Source organism: Aphelocoma coerulescens, chromosome 3 (genome assembly GCF_041296385.1).
Source record: "Aphelocoma coerulescens isolate FSJ_1873_10779 chromosome 3, UR_Acoe_1.0, whole genome shotgun sequence".
Lineage (NCBI taxonomy): Eukaryota > Metazoa > Chordata > Aves > Passeriformes > Corvidae > Aphelocoma > Aphelocoma coerulescens.
Genome location: NC_091016.1, coordinates 7,522,533 through 7,540,737, shown reverse-complemented (window position 1 = coordinate 7,540,737; position 18,205 = coordinate 7,522,533). Strand labels below are relative to the sequence as shown.

At 44.8% G+C, this 18,205-nt stretch overlaps 1 long non-coding RNA gene across 2 annotated transcripts; it reads right to left on the bottom strand.

The window, feature by feature from the left end:
* Positions 1 to 15,211: 15,211 nt before the first annotated feature.
* On the bottom strand, positions 15,212 to 17,590 carry LOC138107126 (uncharacterized). Of its 2 annotated transcripts, XR_011149245.1 has the most exons (4): positions 17,481 to 17,590; positions 16,547 to 16,757; positions 15,996 to 16,063; positions 15,212 to 15,680 (listed from the first exon to the last, which is right to left on the bottom strand). It is a non-coding gene; the product is annotated as an uncharacterized lncRNA (long non-coding RNA). The 2 variants fall into 2 exon arrangements; XR_011149246.1 differs by lacking the exon at positions 15,996 to 16,063.
* Positions 17,591 to 18,205: the final 615 nt, after the last annotated feature.

Here is an 18,205-nt window from a genome sequence, read left to right as displayed (position 1 = left end):
CTCCTGTTCCTGCCAACCCACCTTCTCATGTAGCCCTGGTATTTACGCTCTACACCCACCCAGCAGGTCCGTGCCTTCTCACCCTGCACATCTTAGGCTGGCTTTTTATGGAGCTGCACTTAACTTGAAGGGGCCATAAACTGAAGCTGAACAGCAGCAGGGATGTCTGCACAGGGTAATCAGGAGAAAAGAGAACACTTAGTTCACTAATGAGACCTGACAGTGAGGCTCCAGGAATGAAACCACTCCTGTTCTTGCTCCCAGCATGGTGGATTTAGTGACACACCAAGCCACTCCAAGCATTTCACAAGGGCTGCTTGGCTACAGAAGGTCTGTAACAGGATCAATATTAAAAAAAAAAAAAAAAAAAAAAAAAAAAAATCACTAATTTTTTGGACATTCATAACAAAGTTTCCAGTACCTTCACTGAGGCCAGGATATGCCTCTCAATACCCACTCTCCCAGTCCCTCTACAGCATGCTTTTTCTCCATTTGTCAGACACTCATTCCTACTTGTCCTGTGTTCATTAAAGCTGTCCCAGAGCTGCTGTGCTAAAACTGGTGTCAATAGCTGTAGAATTTATTCAAAAAGGAACACTCCTACCAAAAAAACCTTGCATCTTTCCCTTAAAGCAGTGCTGCTTTCTCTTAAAAGTGGATTGCCTCTAAAATGATCTCAGGGTTCCACTGGGATTAAGACCCTTATTTCCTTATGACTTTATGTTCACCTCCTTTTCTTCTTTTCCTTTAGTTTGTCTGTAAGCAACACATGCAGAGACAGCATATACATCATGCCATATTATTCTCCCCCGGAGCAAGGTCAATTTGATATTCAGATTGGCTTTTCATTCATCTTGGGGATGCAAAGTGATTTTGTTTTCTTTCAGCTTCAATTTACCTAAACGGTCAGTATCTGATTTTTGATTTTGCAGACTAGACCGCTATCCAGTTTTTTTCCTTCTGTCCATAGATTCTGTTTTTCCTATTATGCAACTGCAGCTGCTGTTTGCAAAGATCACAGTGTGCATTAGGTAGTTGATGAAATAAAGCCCAATGAATTCTCATGGAAAGAGAAATCATTAAAGTTTGTGATTTCAAAATCATGTATTGCCCATTTCCTTCAGAATAGCGTAATAATGAATAGATGATACATTTCAAAGTATATTCTAAGGAAAATGGCTAATTTCCTTGGATCTGGAGATTATGCTCAAGGAAAGGGATGTATCTGGCCCCAAAAGCAACTGTGATTGAGAGGGACTGAGAGACAATGCATCCTTTTGGGTTTTCTTCCCCAGCTGTAACACACTGACCACAAAGTTTCTGACAACTCAGGTCCCATGGCAGCCCACACTTCCTGTGGGAATCCCTTCAAGCCCCACTCCACCACACTCTAGCCCCTTCCTTGTTCTCCCAGCATGAATTCTAACCTTAAAGATAACCATAACTCACCCATAACCATACAGTAAGTGCTGTATCATCTTGAAAAGAGGTGTGTCCAAAAAACTCTGGCTCCTTAATAGAAATAGCCTGGTTTAAAATCCCAATTGGCTAAACAATGGGGTTAGTTCAGAGGCTATTGATCTATTAAGCCAAAAGCTAGAGTTTAACATGAAGAGTCTCAGTTCTGAATGACATTAAGGTTGCCTGCTCAGTATTGATTTTATTCACATCAGCAACATCAGCTCAACCAGGAATGGGCAGACAGAGGGGCCCAGAAAATTTCCTTAAAATGAAGAAAAACTGAAAAAGAAAAATGGGGACATCAGCACTGGTCTCATAATGTGTCTGATATGGAAACAAAAATCAAAGTGGCCTTTTTGTATAAATGATCCAAGAAAAACACTGCATCCAGCAGAGAACACCTGATGGCACAGTGGAGCTCTTGCAAAGGGTTCTATTCCTGCCCATACACACAGTTTGCAGCCTGATTTGCTCAGTACCAGCTTTAGTTTAACTGTGCATTTAGTCTGAATTGCACGCAATACTTATGGAAGCACACGCGGGATTGACACAAATACCAATGAATTACTCAGATCTGGAGTTATGACAATGACACCAGGAAACGAACTCTCAGGAGCTTTAAGAGAAAGAAAGAGAAATCTAAAAAAAAAATTAAAAAAAATCACTGTTGCCTTTTACTTGCGTTCCTGATATTTTCAGCTTCTAAAAACATTACCTCAGTTAACTCTGCACTAAACTTTTTTATGATAGGAATAAAGTTCTTTTTTTAACAAATAAAAAAGCATTCTTCCCGGCATAGCAGCCCCGCTATCATATTAAAGACACCTCCCAGGGTAGAGCTATTCCAGGTTAGAGAGAATTTTCATTGGAACCAGAGGCTGGATTACACTTTTCCTTTCCCTACGCCACGGCAGACAGGAGCAGCTGGCTGGGATCCTTCAGGAGCAGTGCTGTGCTGGTAAGTGGATTGACTGCACTCAGCAATGCAGCAATTCCCAGTGACCCCATAAATTGCAGCCCAGCAAACACTTACCAGTGCCTGATCTCGTTTAGCGCTCACTGTGGGCGCTGGTGACTTCCCCTCACACCTTGGTCCCCCCAGGAAAGGGCCATGACAAAGGGAGGGAGAGCTGGAGCTCACTGCAGGAGCTGGCTCCTCACAGCAGTGACTGTTTTGCTCCTCTAAAACAATTGCTGGGGGATTTTGAAGGCTGAACTCTGCTGTGCCTTAAGCCTGACAATGAGCAGTGTTTTGTAGCTTTGCTCCCAGCTCTTCCACCCAGCTGGGACATCAGTACCTCACATTTTCCTCTTCATGCCTCACTGTCCCTTGCCCGTCAGCTTTGGGGCTGGGGAGGATAGTGATGACTCTTTCCAAGCCCTTGTGCCAGCTTGATCACAAAGATCAGGGTGACTCAGTGGCAGTGTGGAAAGGTTTGGCTCCTTTGAGAAGATGCTCTTTAAATCCAGCATCCCTGGCACCAACTGAGCAATGAAATGCTCACAATGAAGTGCTCGTGTCCCACAGCACTGCCGAGGCAAGCGGGGCACAGCCCCCCCCGCTCTCCAGCAGAGCCAGGAGTCAGTCCTGCTGCCAAACCCGCGCACAGCCTCCTCCCACACCTCAGAGACACTCGGGGTGGCTTTGTCAGCACAGCACAACAGTAGCATGAATACCCACAGATACTGTCAAGGACAGCAAAGAGCAACCAGCAGAGCCAGCCCCGCTCTAAATGCTGCCAGAATATTTATAACCTGAGTGTTCTGCCTAGGGAGCTGCAGCCTAATTTAGGCTCCTTTTTCCTGCTTACTTTCCTCTCCTAAAATACATGATAGTTTTCTATCATTAATCTTCAGACTCTCATACTTCCAGTGTCCTGAGCTTGTATTTCTCCATATAGGCACAATCTGTCCTCCTACTGCATGGAGCAGCTGACCTGGTCACCTTTCCTGACAACACTCACAGCTCCACAGGATCAGGTCCATGACAAGGAATAAATCATTCCCAGGTGTCTGTGCACACACTTGAACAAGGTTTGTAGAAGTGATTTCACACAAGAGGCTGCCCAGGCCCAGCTGTATGCCCCCATCTTGGTTTCAGAGGGATTTCCAGAATTATTCCTACTCTTTCAGTCATTTTCACCGGACCAGAAGTCGGTCCTGCTCCGCACAAGTGATTGCGCTGCTCTTTTCATCCTCCCCAAGCTCAGTCAGTGCAGTTCTGTGCCCTGGAACAGATATTAAACGCAAGGGAATTTTAGGAAATTAACTGGCAGCCGTGAGGCTATGGGAAAGGATTTTTCAGCAAAATCAGCACCGTATTGAAGCAACATTAAAGTCCTGACGGAGGCAGGCACAGGCACGCAGAAATTCACAGCTCCTATGGGGTTGTTCCACTCAATGCAGCCTCTGCCCCAGGTACCACAAGGTGAGGGAGGGAGGGAGGGAGGGAGGGAGGGAGGGATGCACAGCCTGACCACCTGCTCCTGCCTGTGGCACTCTGCTCAGCCTGGGTGAAGGATGTCCTGGAAATGGCCCCCATCCCTCTGCCACAGCCTCTGACCTTCTGCCTGTGTGGCCTCTGTGCCTTTTGAGGCTCATGTTCCCCTCAGAGTTTCTCTTCATGCTCTGTCTTTGCCACAGCCTCTAGAAACGTTGTGTCTGCCTGACCCTAAAAGCTGAGATTGCTGGGCTTCTCTTAGCTTGCCCTTTGAGAGGAGCACAGCTGATTTCCTTGGCACAGGAGGGAATGTTTTCCTTACCTTCAGCTAGCAATGCACATCATACACAGGAACAGCAGATTTAGGACTTCACCAGTAATTGATATTCCCTATTATGTAGGAAACATATCTGTTTCAAAGATGCTCTTTTAGATAGATTTAGTGCGCTAAGCAGAGGTAAGTGGAATGCTGCAGCATGGCATTTTGTTAATTAAAGAAAAAGAAAAAGTTTACTGGCTGAAACCACTGACCCTCACTGGCAGTGGAATGGGAAAAATTATCAAAATGTTTTCATTTCATATTTCAAATTATAACTCAAGCCTAAGTAAAGGCATTAAAACCAGGTATTGAAAAGCTCTCAACACTACCAAGAAAAATCAAGGACTTTTAGTTTTGCTAGCTAACACATAATTCAATTAGTCACCCAGCACTAACGTGAGGGCAGAGAGCCGGAGCGTTCCCTGCCATCGGCACGGGGGAGATTTAGGTGGGTAATTCCATTAGCACTCTGGAAGTCCCTTCACATAAATCTTTGTGGCATTAATGAGGAAATGAGGCATCAATAATACAAGAAATTTGGTTCCTTAGCTCCACTTGAGGATCTCAAGCAAGGACATACTCAGGTTTCCCACCTCTGCCAGGTGTGGCTTGTGCTTCCCTAAATCTTCACACAGGCTCAGTGCCTGGGCTGCACTGCAGTGGTTTATGGGCCTCACAGTGGCCCTGGAAGAAGGGAAATGTAAATAAACCCTGGCAAGTAACAAGAAACGCAAGTGCCATTTCCTCAGCATTCACAAATTTGGATGCTCTTAGAAGCTGTGCATGAAATCGCACAGTGAAAAGGAAGAGAAGGAGTTAAGCATTCAGAAGTGAGCAGATCTGCTCCGTGCAGCAAAGGCACAAAGCTCTTGACTCCGTAACATCCTCACCAAGTAATTGTGTGAAGGCTCTCGGTGTCGCAGCCATTGTTTCATCTCCTTATCGGCACCAGACACTGCCGCCGGCTCTGCGGCGCTTCCCCGAGAGGGCTCCCCCCGGGATGCTCGGGATGTTCACGCACGCAGCCCCGGCAGGATGAAAGCGCTCCCAGCCTCTGCCCATCTTCCTGCACGCCCTCTATGCAGGCTTGCACAATGAGGAGCAAAGGAACAGGTTTTGCTTTTAAGTTAGAAAAGTAGCACGGCTGCTGGGGAAAAAAAAAAAAAAGAAAGAGAAGGAAAAAAGGATAAAAGCTGGCTGCTGTTCCAGTGGTGGGTCTTCCCAGGAAAGCTCCATCTCTTGGCCTGCTAGACCTAGAGAGAGATAGGACCTGCCAGATAAAATACTTCATGTTTCCCAACATCTGCTGCCACATAATCACACCAGGCTTATTTACAATTGAAATCACAAATTATTCCAAATATTTGTCTTATTTAAAAAGACAACCTCTCTCCAGTGCCTCAAAGGGTGACTAAAATAGCAGCTACCTGAATGACAGACAGCTACTTTCCTGAAATTTCTGTATGCAAGGCCACAAAGACCACCTCCCATGGGAAGGCAGGACTGCAACTGAAGGAAAGGACAACAGGACAGCCAGGACTAACAGGAGAGGACCACAGAACCCTACACAAATTCTCTTATTCAGTACCTGGAAGGATTTTTTTTTTTCCAAACTGTGAAGGGAAAGGAATTTTGTGGTGGTTAGTTGAGGTTTTGGTTCTACAGTGCACTCTCTCTCTTTTTTTCCTAAGGTACTGGGGAAAAAACAGACCAAAAAAAGCAAGTTTGGTTCTTGATGTCTCTTCCTTCTGACCTACCAATGCTCCTCACTCACAATGTTCACAATTTCAAAGGAACTTCTGATTGTGCTTCAAGCCTTCAGGAGCACCTTAAGGGAAGGTACTCCTGGGCATATGGATCACAGATCCAGCACTGTTCCGCTGGGCTGCTCATTTTAAGCTTTGATCCCCTTCTCAGTGCAAGATACAGAAGCAACTAACAAAGGAGAATCTCTCTCCCCTCCCAACCAAATCCTCAGCTCTTTCCTGCTGGTTGGATGTGAGTCCACGTTCCAACCTGGCAGGCACAACTTCCCCCATGTTGTGCTACCATCACTGCACTAAGCCAAGCAACTGGAAGAAAAGTTGGCATGATGCACTCCTTCTCCCCTCAGCTGAGTTTGGAGGGTGGAGACATATTATGAGTGTTTGTTTTTGCCTTTCCAATGCTACTTTTACTTGGGAAGAAAAGCAATAAGCTCAACCTTTGCAAGAGTCCCAGAACGTGCAACTGAAGCTTTCGTGGTCCATGCTTCTTCCATCTCCTAGCCAGGCCTTTACACACATGGATTAACACAGGCCCAGCAGCAGTTACCGGGCCTTGCCTTCACACAGGAGACGTGCAAGTGCTGTGGCTGCAGCTGTCCTGGCCCCAGCTTGGCTAAAGCCTTGGCTAGATCTGGTTTGAGCGGTGCTGTGCCTCTCACCAAACATCTGGAGCTCTGCTAGAGCAGGAGCTGGAGCAGCTCCCACCACCCCAGAGCCTCCTCTCCCAATATATTTATCCCCCCCCGCGGCTTTAGGAACCATTTTTGCAACTATGTTGGCAGCTTGAGAATTTAATTGCATGTCTCATGACATTGGGTGGTGGTTTAATGAAACCTGCAGCTCCTGGGGAATGAAGGAATCCCACGGTCTTTATAAAACCAATTAAGTCTTCTAATTGCAAACGCAACCTGAGAACACCCAGCAAGAAAATCCTCAAGGATGGAAATCTGAAGGTAAATAAAAGGACCCTCTTCCTTCCCTGTGCAATTTTTGTGTAAGAAAATGCTCTCAGGGTTTTCAAACTAATGACATGGGAGGCCTGAGTCACACGTACAAAGCTTCAGCTTAGAAATACTAATATTAATATAGAACAGGCTGGAAGGGAGAGAAGATAACAATGGCTTTAAGCATTAATAATGGCTTATTTTTATACTACTAATAAGATTAAAGCACTTGGAAGCAGGTAAAACACATACCTTGACAGCAGCCATTGGAAACAGGGTGACACGAGGCAGTTTACCAGCCAGGCAGAATTACCAGTTGCATCCCTTTGACATTGATATATCACCAGGATGTGAATTCAGTAGGATTCAGGGATTACAGGGCAGCTCTGGAGTATCTGGAACAGAAGAAAAACACACCTGAAGTTTAAATGAAAACTAGAGCACTGTGACTTATGTCAAGTTTAGCTCTGGAAATTAATATCCTACCCTTTCCTAAATCTTGGAGCCTAGGAGTCAGTAAGGAATAAAACCTGCAGTATTTATGATTTAATGGGAAAGGGTTTGTCTGTTTTCACAAATCCAGCTGGCTTGCAGAGGAAGGGAGTAAGGATGGCCAGAGTCTCATATTCTAACTGTAAATGATGATTCCTTCCCCCATTGTTTTCTGGTTATTAAATTCAAGTTGAAAAGGCAGTTTTCCTTATGTGTACACACCCACACAGTTAATTGGAAATAAAAATATGTCTGTTTATGGCCAGGAGTGCTACCCCTGTTTGGGAGAAACAGGTTATTGTGCAAAATTCATGTAATTGGTTTCCACAGCCCAAAGCAAATCAGGAATAATTTCTCATAGCAGAGGAGCAGATTTATAGTGAAGTGTCCCTTGAAATTTCTCATTCAAAGGCTGATGGCTCTAATGACTGCCTTCAAATTGCTATCAGTAAAAGTCTCTGCAAAAATGAAATTCAGCGTGCAATTTGGCAAACAGCTGCATGCTCCCAGCCTTCAGACCCTAATCTAATCTGGGCCCTAATTTCTCTTTGTGTAGATTTGTAATGTACACAGGCTTGATCTTAATAAGGCCATTAGCACAAGGAGATTTGCACAGGCCCACAAGCGCCTGCAGAAGGAGATCCTGGGTGCAGTCGGCTGGCACCGGGCCAGCCCCATCCCTCACCGGTGTCATTCAGGCATAAAGGGATACTTGGATATTCCCCCTTCCCTGCAGGTTTCTGGCTGAGCCCAGCACAGCCCCGTGCACAGACCCAAACCTCAGTCCCAGCTCAGCCCGGCCCATGCCTGAACGGGTGCACTGAGCCGGAATGGGGAGCTGCTCCCAGAGCCTGGGAGAGCCCCCCTCTCACCAAGCAATCAGCATTTCTTCTGATGCATTCCCTGCTGACCCAGGGCCACCAGGATAGCAGAGCAGGAGTAAGTGAATTCCCTGCTCTTCCATTCCCCCTTCCTCGCGGACGAGCCGCCCGCATTCCGCGCGAGGAGCCGCCTCTGATTAAATTGAATCAAATGTCTGTGTTTACGAGACGTTTTGACCGACAAATCATTTTCCCTGTCAGACTGAGATACGACAATGATGATAACTCAAATGTCTCCAGTCAAATGGCTTTGGAAAGCTTTGCTGCCATTACAGTCCGTGAATGTCAACGGGTTTAGCTAAGTGCAGGCGAAGACTGATGGCAGCACTTTCTGCATCTCCTTTCCCCACCAGAGAGCTCTCTGTAATGCTGGCTGGCAGGCCTGCCCCAAGAAAGGAGGAAGGAAGACACTGGACATTATTCTTATGATTTGCACTATATTGAATTTATCTTTGCTTTGCCCATTAAAAACAGGTTGCAGAAGATACCCCTATGAGTTAAACACTGAATTAATTTCCTTCTGAAAAGAGAGATCTCTCTGGAATGCTGAGGTGTCTAGACAACTGAAATATACTTCCTGAGTAAGTAATGACACTACTATTAAAAGAAAATTCCAACCAACATCATTAAAAAACATAAAACCCTGTAACAGAATTACAAGTCATCGAAGTAAATAAGTGAATGCAAATCCTGACTTTGAGTCTTGTTTATCAGCCAGCTGTTTCTGGAACAGGAGCCCCAAAATTCCTCTGGTACCCTTGTGGGAAAGCCCAGGAGCTTGCCACTGCTGTCACATTTAGCCTGCACCACCCAGAGACAGCTTTGAGCTACATTTTGAAGCCTTGCTTTGCAAACATAAAAGATAGAACTGGCTGGTTTTGCTTTTTGAACCCTTTCATCCATCTTTAAAATCGAGAGAGTGAGGCAGTTCTGCTTAGCATAAAGCAACAAAACAGGTGAGGACAGCTCAGACACTGTGTTGAACTACCATCCATCACTCCGTATCTTTGCCTTCCTGTTTCTGTAAGTGTGGCTATCCTGCCCCCTTCCTTTGCACCCTCTCTGCTTATTTTCTTTCCAGGGAGATATCATGAGGAAACAAGGAAAGCAGAAAGGGAGAAGAAAAAAAAGCACAGCACAAACACTCCTCTGCATGGAAAGAGGAGGAAGGAGGAGAAAGAGGAAGAAAACCTGGGAAATAGCATGAGGCTGAATAATGAACTGGGAAAAAAAATACAGCAGCTGGATCTGCTGGGTGAGAAAGGAATACAAGAGCAAGCTGAAAACTAGCCCCAAAAGAGCAGGCCTTGGTGGAATTTAATGGAAATGTGAACAAACTAAATATTGGTAAGAAAACAATGTAAGTAAAGCAACAGGGTAAACAGGCAGAGCTACAGTGAAAGAACACAGATAATTCTCCATCTTAAAAAAGACAACATTTTGGCTGAAGGAAAGTAGCAGAGACTATTGACAAAAGCAATTTCAACTGGAAGTCACTGAAACCACTGGAACCTTTTGCAGTGTCTTAGACAGACTCTGTACCAGACCCTCAGCCCTTCTTGAGCAAGTAACTGTGGGATGAACCAGGTGTGCAAACAGCCATGGGCTGGTCTTATGTTGTCTTGAACAATGCAAAAATAATCCACAAAGTAGAATTTAAGATGCCTCATTCATGCCTAGTAATCACCTTGTTTGTTCATATGAAGAAAAGTGGCCCAAACCTATGTTGTATCCAGGAATCTGCGAGCTGGAATCAGTGCCTATCCAAGCAACAAGACTTGTTGCAAAGATGGAAAACCTTAGAGAAGTCCAGGTATCTGGACCTCTCCAGCACTGCAGTGACAGGGAAGGCACTTTGCTTTCGTTCCTTGTCCAGCACACATCTGTACAGAACTGGCACCCAAGCGAGGAGATCCTTGGCAGGAGCTGACAGGAGGGTCAGGGACAGCTGATCAAATTCTAGGCTTTGGGCTGCTGAAGGACCGGTACTGAGCTGTGTTGGTGAAGGCTGGAAACATGTTACTCTTTGGTAGGCATCAGTTAGCAAAACATCCCTGCTTTGGTTGAGGTGTGTGCAAGCAAACCCTTCAGATGAGTCCCCTTCCTCAGGTATGTGCTATCTATAGCCAGCAGGAGTTTTCTCTCACCCCATCACAGCACCCGCCCTTATCTGCTGCAAGAAAGGCCTGACACAAGGGGACTTGCTGAACAGGAAGTTTGTGCCGAGGGAGAAGCTCAATCATTCCTATTGCAGACTAAAGAGGGTGAAAGGATTTTCTACATCTGAGGAATTCACCGCTGTATCCTGCTGTTGCAGTTTTCCCCCTTCTAATAATAATCTGTTATCCCAGAGGCACTACCTCTACTGCTGTAGTCTTACTTTTTAAAAAGAATTTTTAAAAATCTTCTCTGCTGTAGTATTTCACAAACAACAAATGCACTAATGATGATACAGTAAGAACCCCACCAAGTGCTTCCAGAGCCAGGGAGATTGATGGACTTTTCCATGGTCTGTGGGACCTTAGCCCTCATTAGGGTCAAGCTAAATTACCTTACAAATAATTTAGCCTGTACCCACAGCTCCTTGATTCTGTACTGATGGATTATGCAGCCATTAATCAGCTCCAGGTCTGGCATTTGCTTTTGACATTCAGAAGGTAAACTTACTCCCTGCTGGTCCTCTTATTGAGTTTCTCAGATACATTCATACTCATGAAAAAAAAGTAAAAAAGAAAAAATTTCATTCCCTACTAAGCACTGATGATTCCTCATGCTTCATGAAAGATTGAACACACCTTTTAATAAATTTGTTTGTAATGCACCAATTTCATTTTGCTTCCTCCCAAGGAAGTAAATTTCAATTTGATGGGCTGAAAGACACGAGAGATTATTTATGGCTGTACGTCTGGGTCTGTAGTCAGCTGCAGAGCCATAAATTTGGAAGACAGCACAGTAACTGATCTTCAGTTAATTTCCTGGAAAGTCTGAAAACTTTGTTCTGGGTGATCGCTGACAAAGATATAATAACAATAAAATGACCCAAGATGGCCAAACCCAATTTAATAGTTTCCATAAAGATCATTTTTATCAGAGCTCTTTAGGACTTCATTCACCGATGCAATACCTCTCCTTACATATAACCAGTAAAAATCCACTTTCATACCCTCATCAGATTTGTTTGGCCTGGACTCCTGTAGCAGTGTTTAGCTCTAAGATGCATGTCTTTAATAAGAAATACCTTCGTATCCAAGGGCTGAATTTCACCCAGAGAGGTAGTTCAGTGAGGTTTAATTTTGAGAGATGATCAAAGGCCATGGCCTTATCGCTCAGTTGTGCTCCAGCTCCCCACAGATGGTGGGTATACACTTGAAATAAAGTTCTGACTTTCCATTACCGTCATAAAGCAAGCTGTAGAACCACCCTTTCTTCATTTGTCTTAATTAAAAATATATCTTCTGGCCCATGGGAAAAAAAAAAAAAAAAGAAAACTCCTATCCATAGATGATTAATGAACCTGCAGATGTAGTCAATAGCCTTCCAGGGGCCTTTCTACCCAAAGCCCTGCTTCATTTGCTGCCCTTCGTATTAGCAAATGTTGTGATTTCTACATTAAGCCTAAAGTATCTGGCACAGATACAGAAAGAGAATTTAGGTATTTTCTAAAGGACCAGCTTTCTGCAGGACACATGGAAAAACATTTTATGGCTATTTCCCGTAATGAATTAAAGAGTTTTGCACGGAAAACTCAAAAAATAGTATTTCAATTTCTCATTTCTTAGCAAATATTGCTTGTTCTGTTTGACTTCAAAAAAATCAAAATGCAAGTGAGACAATATTAATTCCAGCTGTTTCCTCTTCCTATTCATGGGTAATTTTCATAATAATAAGTGAAACATTGTCATTTGGTTCTTGCCCTACCCCAATTAGTCTTCTCTTTATTAGACCCAGCTTTAGCCTCATGAGATCCTTATTGTTTTCTAAAAATACATCTCGCCCAATTCACAGTGGGGAAAACTTCAAGTTTCTGAAGCTAAAACCAGAAGACAAAGGACAACACCAAAACCAGAAGCGAGATGGAAAACACTTGCTATTCTGCTTTTTCTGTTTGTTTGGGTTTGATGTGGGGCTTTTTGCTTGTTTTTAAATGCCACCCCTGTCATTCCTGGGGAGAACTAGGGGACAGTGCTTGTTTTATGGTCGGGGACTGTTGTACAGCACTGACTACTTTCATTCAGTCTTACATCACTCGAGTGCTCAGCAGCTCAAACACAGTTCAAGCAGCCGTAGAGCTGTGGGTGTGCATTACAGATCTGTGTCTCTCTGCCTGCACATATCTCCGAGTGTCTGCTACCTGTGTGTGAGGCAGAAGGAGATTTTCAAGACCTTAGCAGGCAGCCTGAGGGACCTCCAGAGGACGTCCACTCTGGTTGGAGCAGCTCCATAACCAATAGATTTTTAAATTTTGTTTTTAGCACTCAGCAGCGCTTTCTGGGATGTCTCTGGCCAGACTGTCAAAGCTGTTTAGCACCCAAAAGAGTCAGCTGGCCCAGAAGCTCCACCGCTAATTTTTGTGGCTAAATGAGAGCCGACCTCAATCATGTGAGTGAGCTCTTTGGGAAAGCCTGGCCACAAAGCTTTCATCTCAACTGACTGCTCCTCAAGCAAGCGGTAAATGCCTTCTGACACTGTCCTCCTACTTCTGTGCCCTAACATATGCACTCTGCTTATTTATAGAATGTGTGAGCTTCACATACATCAGGCCCAGTCCCTTGGGACCAGTCGCGCTTGGTTTTGCGCAGTGCGGCCAATGATTCTCCTGGGCTCTGAGAGAGCTCTGCCCTCCTGCTGCACAGGAGAGGGGAACAGCTCCCAGTTAACCCGGATTCAGGAATATTTCTGGAAACTAACAATTAACAGGAGTAGGAGGGAAGAAGCTGATGAGCTGGTGAGCTCCGGGCACACCATGGAGGAAGGGGAGCAGAGAAAAGATCCCACTGTGTCTGCAGCAGAAACCATCCTCCAGCCACCTGCAAAGATGGCCTAATTTGGAAAGGTCTGCAATGCATTCCTGCCTTGCTCGAGGGCTGGGAGATACCAGGGCAGAACAGCAGAGCCTATTTCCAAATAACAGGATATTTAGTGTTTTAAACACAGCCTAAAGTCTTATGTCAAATAAAATTCCGCCTGTGCTCAAATAGTAAAAATGCAACAACCACCAAACAAAAACCACAGCCACATCACAAAACAATTTTGCCCAGTTGGTTTAGTGGAACTAACCAATAATTGAGCAGAAATTTGAGTTTACTATTTACCCATAAAGCTGTATTTACTACATTTATTATAAACCTAAGTTTACTGTTAGAGATTAGTGAAAAAAGTTTCTTCTTTTAGAGCTACTTGTAATTTCTTTCTGTATTTTATGTGCAGTAACATAAATCATTATCGACAAAACCCATGTGATAATGCACCAGCCTCCATGGAAGGATGGACACACTACTTTTTGCAGATACAAATAATTGAGCTGAGGTGTTCTAACTACAGAGAAGAAAAGCCATCATCATGCAATTATCCCTCTTCATCAGATGTAGGCAGGCAAGAAAATTCCCTCTGTCGAAGGCCACAGTGCATTCCAGTGGGCACCAAGCTCTCAGGCAGCTCAATCATCACATAAATAAACCCTAATTGGCATTCCCAAATGTTTTGAAATTATATTGCCTGCTGCTGGCTCTCCAAAAGGTTCACCTCTGGAGATATCAGGGAAAAAAAAATCATCAAAGATCATTTGCAATTAGATGCAACAAACCCATGCCCAACTGGTATGTGTCAGGGGTAAAAATAGCATCAGCCCGAATGGCAAATGCCTTTTGGTTTGTCAGCAATTGAATGTGTTGCACCAAGCGAGCAGTTATTACAGGCTCTGATCAGCAAAGCAATCATTTGCCTTGTTATTGTGCTGCCTGCCCATGTGAGCAGCATCAAACAACCATTAAAAGACACCCCGCTTGTCCCCGAAGGGAACACGGGTGGTGAGTATCTGAAAACCTCCCTGCTAACAAGCTAACCTTTTGAGTCTGGTGAGAAGGCAAGGAAGCATTTACCAGCCACTCTATCAATAATTATGGAAAGGAAAATCGTAGTTCATTGTCTATCCTCGTGTGGGGAGACAAGCAAGGCAGGCCTGGGGCGAGCAGCCCTTCCACGGCAGCTCCTAGCCACAAGCAACAGCTGCCAAAAAGGCAATTATCCATGGAGCTGCTCCCCTGGGGCTGTTCAATACAGGGATGATGTATGTTTGGAAACTACCCCAAAGCCCTTCTGCTGGAAATAGGAGTGCCTGTGGCACCCAGCCCCTCAGGGGCCCTGAAATACCCTGGTAAACAGCAACCTGAAAGGCCCCACACAAGGGTGGGCAGTGATATCGTGTGCCAGGGCTGAAGTCTCAAACACCATTGGTTTTATTCCCTGGAGCTGTCATGTTTCCCCAAGGCCCTTTGAACACGTAGGGATGGCGACCTAGGTTTAAGCAGAAGATAGTAACTCAATTCCCTGGTTTTCATGTTTCTCCCTCCTGTGTCACCCAAGAGGGCTTAAAAAACTAGTTGTGCTTCAGCATGCAGCCACCCACCTTTGTTACAAGCCTAAATCCTGTTCCCATTTATAGCCTGACTCCATTTTGTCTCCAGCCTCATTGCAAGGAAGGAGGGAGGGCACACCTGAGCCTGCACCAGACTCCCTGGGGGTTGCTACCCTACTTCAGCTCAGCCTTTGCATCAAGCCACCAGTTATCTTTTCAATTAATTGTGGGTATCATAGTGGTTGACAGGACAACCTTACTACCAAGGGATAATTTAATATGACTAGACCATAATCAAAGTGTTAATAGCCTCAAAATTTAATCTGTGCAGAAATAGGATTTATAAAAGGGAAAGGATAACCAGGGCTCAGATGAATAATGTTAGTTGTAACATTACAGCCAGTTATAATAGAATAATTAGTTGTGATATCCAGAAATAAAAATTACACTGCTTTGAGTTCCAGGACGTGTGCCAAAAGGGGGCCGTTAGTCACAGTGATGAGGAACAGTTTCACAGTCCATTATCTCATGAACCGCAAGGCCCAGAAATGAATCCTGCATGTCACAGGAAAACTGAGACTCTGCATTTTCAGCAATACACAGCTTTTCATTTTAGCCCTTCAGCCAGATCCTTTCTGACTGTTGGAATGACGTGCCTTCCCATTCGGAGAAGGGTATCCTCAGAAGCCCTCCTGGCTGAGCTTCACTTTTCCTTTGGGCATGGTCCCAACTTCTCCCTCCTGTGGCAGATGAAGCTCACCCCTGGCATCCTCACCTGCTCCCTTCTTCCATCCTTACCAGTCCTGTGGAGGTAAAAAAAAAGCTCAAACTACATGAAATGTCTGTTTTTTCCTTGTAGGGCAAGGATGCTGGGTGATGGTTTGGCTGCCTCCATCCACAAGTGCTGCTTCCTTGTGGGGTTAGGCAGCCCCTGCTGCTCCCTGGCTCAGTGTTCAGGGCCAAATGCTTTAATCATAGAATGACAGATCTTGTTTGGTTGGAAGGGAGCTTCAAGCTCATCTTGTTCCAACCCCCCTGCCAGGGGCAGGGACACCTTCCACCAGACCAGGTTGCTCAGAGCACCAGCCAATCTAATCCCCTCTAATCCAGCAACACACCTCTGAACCCAAAGTGCAGGAGGCAGCAATAAAGGTGGTGCTCAGCATCATAGTGAGGAAGCAAGAAGCTGTACAAAAGCAAAAAGAGATGTGACAGAAATTATTTTTTTTAATTATGACAGCATCCAGTTTTTACCATCTCATTGTTACTCATTCACTTGCACAACAGACACAGAAGCAATTGCTTGACCTGGTAGGCATATTTTAAAAAAATTTCTTTGAATGACTTCTGTATTATAAAAGTTACTTTAAAACCATTTTCTGCTTTTTTGGTAGTGATAAAGGAATTAAAATCTTTTTCAGGTTGTGCTTATTCATTTCTCCTTCATTTCCTCTGGGATACTTTCTTTTCTTCCTCTTCTTGCAGTACCAAAAAGAAACAAAAGTGGACCTGTGAAGGAGGAAAACTGGTAAAGAAAAGATAACTCTGTCCAGGGGAAACAGGCAGGAAAAAGAGAATAGAAGTTGGGATTTTTTTTTAAGGGAAATCACCTGGGATTGAAACAACTGAAACTTTTGCCTCCTTCTCACACACACACACATCCCCTCACCCCTTTTTCTTCCGAGTCCTGGCTGGCTTGAACCTCCTGGCAGGCACGTAGGTGCTTGTTTTGCTGTTGCTCCGCAGGATGGAGTCAGCAGAAACGATGGTCCCAGGAGGTGTTTTGTGTAGGGATAAAATGAGAAGCAAAGCTGTGCTCCGCTGGCCCTTCCCTTGCACACACAATCACGTGCTTCAGTCCTGCTCCCGCTACATCCTCCCTGTGTCACACATCGGGAAAGACACCACTTAACACATCTGGGGAAGCGCTTCCCCACAAGGGCACGGGAGCCCTGGCTCAGAGGCAATTAAACACTCCAGGCTGCACATGCTCACACACCTACCTTTTGTGGCTGGCACTAAAAAATGCTGCACTGAGACAACAAATCTTACAGTGGCCTCATTTTTCTAGCACTGATGCCTCAGGCAAGGCCTGCGTGGCCCAGAAAGGAAAAAGGTTAACTTTTTCTGGAATTCCCTGAACCCGCTTATCTGCTTCTTTTCCCTAAACATCTGCCAGTTTCAGACACCTGTTATAATATATCAGTTTGTCTCACGGTGGTTCCTGGAGTCTATCAGCAACCTGAGCAATTAGTATTGTCAGCAAATCATTCATTAACTGAACTATTCAGTTTCAGCTAACTTAAGACTAATTGCGTATTTAATTCCTATCTAGCAAGATCAAATCAATAAAAAAAAAAAAAAAAAACAGACCGTGGGTAAATATCAAAGACCAATAGGTAATAAATGAAAACCTTAATTAAAGTCTTATCTGAATGCTAACAAAGAAAACCCCAAGTAAAGCAGAGGAGATTATTTCATATTAGGTCACTCTGGTTGTCCTCCTGCTGTCTCCCCAGTTCAACCCTGGTGTTACTCAAATACTTGGTGTAAAGGCTAGAGTACATTTTTGGCATCACGAGAGAGCCTCTCTCTCTCCCCACCTGGCAGAGACCTCATGCAGGCAGTTCAATGCCACTTCGAGGGTGAAGAGTGACCTCACAGAAATGGTATTTTCCTGCACGTTCTCCCCTGTGAACTGGGAGCTGCAGCTACTGACCTTACTGGCAAGGAGACAATTTTACTGCTGGTTGCTGTTGTTTGTGTAGAAGCATGGAGCTATTAAAGAGGGAGAAGGAGATTGTTCCCTCCTGTGTGTCATCAGCAGAGGTAAATAACATCTCTGCATCTCTGCTGTGCAAGCCAGAGAGTAATTAGATCTGCACAGGCCTTTGCCTTGATGAGCTGATTATCTGTTCCTGCCCTTGAAGGTTCAGGCCCTGTGTTGTCCCCGATCCCTGCGTGGCTTTGGCACTGTCAGGCCAACAAGAACGTGAGACAAGGAAAGAAAAAGCACTATGGCTGATTTTAAGCTGTGCTCAGGTACACAACCTTCGATAAAATCAAGGCCAAACAGATACATCAATAAGTTCTATTGAGGTCAAGAAAGAAAAAGAAAAAATCCAAACCAATAAATCAGTCCTATTAGATCGATACACCTGGTCTTGGTGAGATCCATAGGCACATTTGGTTGGCAGGGAAGATCACGAGCTCAGCTTGGAGAAGGTCTGCAAACACCACCAACTTCAGAATGCTGCCAAGAAAGCTGAAACAGCAGAACTACCTCCCCAAGGTATGGCAGCCAGGGACTGCTGCCCTGCCCACAGGC